The sequence below is a fragment of the Lygodium microphyllum genome, chromosome 6, assembly GCF_053477565.2.
Source record: "Lygodium microphyllum isolate KBCC chromosome 6, Lygodium_microphyllum_v1.1.10, whole genome shotgun sequence".
NCBI lineage: Eukaryota > Viridiplantae > Streptophyta > Polypodiopsida > Schizaeales > Lygodiaceae > Lygodium > Lygodium microphyllum.
Window position 1 is genome coordinate 86,021,814 of NC_141140.1, and position 6,374 is coordinate 86,028,187.

Below are 6,374 nucleotides of genomic sequence, written 5' to 3' on the forward strand. Positions count from 1 at the left end.
GAGTGGACTTGCGATGGCGGATCTTATACAACTCTGTCAACTCTTCCATGACTTTGTTAAGGAAATGAGTGCCTCTGTCACTTACCAGCTCTAAGGGACTGCCAAAATGGGTGATGATATTCTCGTACATGAACAGGGCCATGCTGTTACCATCGTCCTGCTTTAGGGCTTTAGCCTCACACCACTTTGTAACATAATCCGTACATACGAGGATGTATCGGTTCTACTTCCTTCTGGTGGGAGGATCAATTGGGCCTACGAAGTCGATGCCCCACTTCTCGAAAGGCTTCAAGGGGAGAATAGGCTGTAGTGGCATGGCACATGTCTTCGTGGGTTTCCCAATTCGCTGACAAGCATCACATCTTTTACAGTAATCATAGGCATCCTTGTGGACCGTAGGCCACCAGTATCCTGCTAGCAGAGCCTTCCTGGCTATGGCTTCTCCTGCAAAGTGGCCTCCACATGGCTCGTCATGGCAAGCCTTCAGAACAATCCCAATCTCGTCTCCTGCAACACATCTTCTGAGCACTTCATCTTTGCCTTTCTTGTACAGTGCGCCGCCTAGCAGGATGTAGGGGGCTGATTCTAACATGAGCTTCTTCCTTTCCCGACTAGAAATGCCAGGAGGATACTGTTGGGTTGCCAGCAGATTGGCAATGTCTGCATACCAGGGAGTTACGGTTTCTACCAGGAATAGGGAAGCATCAGGGAGGTCTGGATCATCTTGCTCCTTGTCTGCAGTTTGTGGAATACGCGACAGATGATCAGCCAAAACATGGGAACGACCATGTTTGGTAATTACCTCAAAGTCGAACTCCTGGAATAGAAGGAGCCATCTCATCATTCGTCCTTTCACATCTGCTTTGTTCATCAAGAAGGACAGGGCCTCGTGATCCACATAAAATTTAAAATGGGTAGACAGGAGATAGTGGCGGAACTTTTCCAGTGCAAACACCATTGTCAAGCACTCAAGCTCTATCACTATATAGTTCCGTTCCCTATCAGTGACTTTCCGGCTTGCGTAATAGATCGGTTGATCCAGCTTAGAGGAGCCCTTTTGGCAGAGGACAGCGTCTAAGCCTTCAATAGATGTATCAGTATGTACATGAAACTCCTTCGTCCAATCAGGAGGTTGCAGAATGGGTGCCTCAATCAGACACTGCTTCAGAGTGTTGAAGGCTTTGTCACATTCTTCTGTCCAAGTAAACTCTGTATCTTTCCTCAGAAGCTTGTGCAAGGAGGTTGCCTTTGTTGCAAAATGGGCTATGAACCTTCTGTAGTAACCCACATGGCCTAAGAATCCCCTCAATTGTTTGAGGTTGTGGGTGTGGTCAGGGCTGCAATCTTTTCGATCTTTGCAGGGTTTGTTGATATCCCTTGTGCAGAGACAATGTGGCCCAATAGAACTCCAGAAGAGACCCCAAAGATGCATTTGTCGGGGTTGAGGGAAATCCCATACTCCCGGCATCGGTCAAAGCATTGTTCCAAATGTCCCCAGTGTTCACGGATCAAACTATAGACACAGAAGTCATCCAAATATACCTCAATAAACTCGTGCAGATGATTTTGGAATGCGGCCATCATGACTCGCTGGAAAGTAGCATGGGCATTGCAGAGTCCAAATGGCATCACTCGGTAAGCGTAGGTCCCCCATTCTATGGTGAAGGTTGTTTTGGATTGGTCTTCTTCTGCGATTTGGACTTGGTTGTATCCACTGAATCCATCCAGAAGGGAATAAAGCTCATGTCCTACCACTGTGTCCAACAATTGGTCTGTGAAAGGAATCGGAAAGTGATCCTTCTTCGTCTTGGAATTCAACTTGCGGAAATCCACACATATACGAAGCTTGCCATTCTTCTTGGGTACAACCACGATGGGTGAAACCCATTCACTATTTGCCACCACTGGATAGATGAACTCGGCTTCCAGAAGCTTCAGCAGCTCTGCTTTCACCAATGTGGAATAATTCGGGTTCATTCGCCTCTGTCGTTGCCGTACGGGCTTGGCATCAGGTTCCAAGTCAATATGATGCTGACATATTGTGGGATCAATCCCCTTTAGGTCTTTGTAGGACCACGAAAACACGTCCAAATTTTCTTTCAACAAGTTATACAAGGTTGACAACTCCTCTTCTGGGAGGCTGCTACCCACCTTCAAATGGCGTTCAGTGCCATCTACATCCACAAAGGTTAACTGCCTTTCACCTTCTACTTCACGGATGAAGGTCCCACGGACTGCTTCTGGATACAGATCCGACTCCTTCAAGGGAGTGATGTCCTCTTCTGATGTCCCACTAGACCCAACTTCTTCTTTTGGTGGAGGCTTAGGTTGCTCCTTGAGATGTTGAAATGGGATTAGAGCTGTTTCGGGTTTGGTTTCAAGATTAATTACCTCTTGGCTTGAAGACTCATCTTCTGATGACACATCCAGGAACGTCACATAATAGGGACCCTCTGATGCCTGTTGGGTTGGTGGGACTGGTGCTTGTTGACACGATGCATCATCATCATCTTTCTTTGGCAAGGGTGGGTGAGGACGGCAAAAGCCACTACTGAAAGATGGCTTGTTCTTCTTAACCCATTTCTTATAACGATTTTGCAAATGAGAAGATCCATTTACCAGACCAAATGGTACCATCGCTATTCTGTCCCACAGCATGAGCTTGTCTGCTTCTGATGCTTTTGGAACTTCTTCTTTAAATGTATCCTCTGCAGGTGGGATAGACTCTTCTGGCTCACTTTCATAACCTTCTTCGTCCATATCATATCCATCCTCTTTTGTCTCTGCTTCTGCTTCTGTCTCTGTCTCTGTAGGAGCTCTGTAAGAGAAGAACAAGTTCTCTGTTTCCTCTTCTGCCTCTGTCTCTGGCTCTGCTATGGCCATGTAATAGGGAGAGCAGTACATCCATGCTTCTATCTCACTGTCACAAGTGATTTTAGAAATCGTTCTTGGTTCAGGCAGGAAGTATTCACCCATTGATAATGGCTTTGCATCTTTTGGGAGTTGGCTTACAGTATCCACTGTTAAGGAACGTGCCACTGTTTTCTCGGAAAGGATCTGTTTGACATCATCTTCATTTGCTGATGTTCCATCCGTAGCCTCATTAGGTGAGTCAGAATATAACTCCAAGGAGGTGGATCCATGTCCTTTTTGAGAACTATATAGCTTCAGTACCACTTTATTGGGTCCTCGTCCCCCAAGGTCAAGGTTCCTTTGAACCAATCCGTCCTTGCTCGGGCTTCAAAAAGCCATGGTCTGCCCAGTAACAGAGGGTAGGATGTACCATAATAGTTTGGCTTCACCACCAGATAGGTTAGCCAATAATCTCTTCCAGCCACTGTAGTCTTCACATATGGGAGAATGCCTAAAGGCTTGATTCTGCTCTGATCCGCCAGTCTGATAAGCCATTGGGTTGGTTGCACACCTTGTAGGCCTAGATCCTTCATTGTCACATCCGTCATAATGTTTACTGATGAACCTCCATCAATCAGTGCATTTGCAATGAAACAGCCTTCTATCCACACGCCAGTCTCTGGGGTACCCGGATCTAGGAAGGCGTTAGCCACATCCACTTATTTTATAGGCTCTGGAGCTTTATTGGATTTTGTTGCTGTTGAGGGAGAAATCCTTAATCCACATCTTCTTGTCAGTATACTTTTGAACCTTTTTCGGCAACTGGGAGATAACATCAATAATTGTCGGAATGTGAGATTTGGTTTAAAGGTATCTAGATCTCTGACCAGATCGTATTCCTTAATAGGATCCACTGGCTTCTCTAACTGGTTAGGGAATGGGGCAACACCCATTTTCATTTTCCCTCTTTCTTCCAACAGGGGCATCATGGGAACTTCTTCTGCCACTTGTGGCACTTCCTCCTCTTCTATCTCTTGGACCTCTGGTCCTGTCTCTGGAACTGTCTCTGTAACTCTCTGTGGCACTGTAGTGCTCTGTATGGCACTGTCACACTCTGTTCTGTTCTGTTCTTCTGGTGGAAGATCGAATGTCACTGTTCTAGCAGGAGAATGTTTTCTTTCTGGATAGGTGGCCCCTTCTTCTTTGCACATGTGATGGCAGCAACTTCCAATTCCACTAAATTGGAGGTAGGTTCTTGGGCCTTGGCCGGACTATCAGTAGCACTGTTTTTCACTGGGGCTGGGCATCGATAGTCTTTTGCAGTGTGGCCTTCTCCTTTGCAATGACTGCATAAGGGCTTGTAATCCACTGACCTTTTGGGATTTGGGCAATTTGGTGAAATGTGTCCCTTTTCGCCGCATCTGTAACACTCCACTTTTGATCTCTGACCACCGCCAGACTGTCTTCCTCTGTAACTTTGAGAGGGAAACCTTCTTGGACTGAAATTAGGACCAAACTCTCTAGGCTTGGGTCCAATATCCTGTGTTGTCATTTTGGATTCCAACAAGTTGAATCTTGCGTCTTCTTCCTTCCTTCTCCTATTATGCATCTCTTTCAGAGAGCAAATATCATTTGTATGGTTCTTCCGTAAACAGTAGGAACAGAAGGCTCCATGGATGGTTGGTTTGCGTGTACATTCAGTGGCTAAATGGCCTGCTTGATGACACTTACCACACCAAGTATTTGACCGCATCACATCTCTTCCTGCTCCTGCAACGTTGGATATGCTGGCAGTATTCACTTTCAGCGTCTGTAGCTGCTCTGTAATCACATCCATCAACTCCTTTTTGATATTTGCAACTGAGTTGGATAAGTAATCCTTCAAGCTTTCTCCTCCTGAGGCACTGGCAAGAGGGTTTTGAGGAGTCTCGGTAATCACTGCATAAACAGGTTGGGCTGGTGCAGAGGGATCTCTGTTCTGATTCTGATTCAGAGCTCCTATTTGAATTGTTGGCTGTTGGCTCCAGTTGGTAGGGTTCCATTGTTGCTGCTGATTTGGCATTGAGGAAATTGGTTGGGACCATTGTTGTTGTGGTTGAACCATCATTTGAGGCATTGATTGTGGCCACTGTGGATTTGGTGCACTGTACTGTGATACTGGGGGTATCTGTTGGTAGGGGTAGGGGATTGTCCCTGGGACTGCATTTGGTGGGTACATCATTCCTGGCATCAGAGGAGGTAGGACTCCTCTTCCTGGATTCATCGCCAATCTAGCTTCCACTTCATCGTACAGTCTTGCACCTTCTGTTGCAGCTTGCAGTGTGGCTGGTCTTTGTAGCTCCACAAACTTACGGACTTCTGGTTGTAATCCTCTGAGAAACACTCCCTTCTGAATGCCATCATCTAGATTATGGTTAGCCCATCTCTTCAGGATGGATTCCATTCGTGAGACATAAGCTTCTACTCTTTCTCCAGAGGACTGACTTAGGTTCATAAATTCCTCTCACATCCGCTCTTCAAAACCTTCACGCCTGAATTTAGTGAGGAAGGCCAACTTCAGGTCGTCCCATGTGCCAAAAGTTCCTGCTGCTTGTCTCTCATACCACTGAAATTCCGCGCCCTTGAAAGTGGCGGGAAATATTGCTAACCAATGCTCAGGGGTTCTGGCATTGTTAGCCACACATGCTACCATAAACTCTGCTACATGAAGATCGGGGTCTTCATTGTACTCTCCCTTAAAAACTGGCAATGGAACTACATTCGCTGGCCTGTCATCAATATTTCCAGGACTGATCTGGCTTGGAAGTGGACCTCCAGCAGGAGGAGGAAGGGCTTGATGTGCCATTGGGACTTCTGTAAAGAGTTCCGCAAGGGCGTCAAAGGCGGCTTCTGCTGCGAGCTTGTTCTCGGCTTTGATTTTTGCTTTCTCTCTTCTCACGTACCTCTGGACTCGTTCTAACGCTTGCCTCTTTATTGCGTCATTCATCAGGGGGTTGGCTCCACTATGTTGTTAGTGCTCCACAGAGGGTTAACAGAAGGCTTCAGTCTCTGGAGGACTCTCTTGCCAACATTTCTTCTACTTCTTCCTTTTCAACGTCTCTGAATTCTGCTTTCATGCCACTGCACAGAGGAAGGTATTCGGTTCTGAAGGTGTCAAAATGCATCCGTCTAAGCATTGTGGTGATGCCATCATCATAGTAATGCCAGCTTCTGATGGTTTCAACAGTGTATGTTGTGAAAAACACTCTGTCTACCAACTTCCAGTGGGTTGCTAATTGAACAAACAGAAGATTATCAGTGCACCAAGCATCCCATGTATCTTGCTGTTGAGCATCCACGAACAAATTCCAACTCTTTTCCTTCTTGTCCTTGTGAACCTCTACAGACCAAGACTCCTGAAGCTTCTTCACAATCTCCCACTTGATGATGTCTAGAAACTTCTCAATGAATGCCAAATCTTCCATGGATGGTCATTCTCTCTGTTTCTTCTCTTTAGTTTGTCCCCAAACAGTTTGCCACCA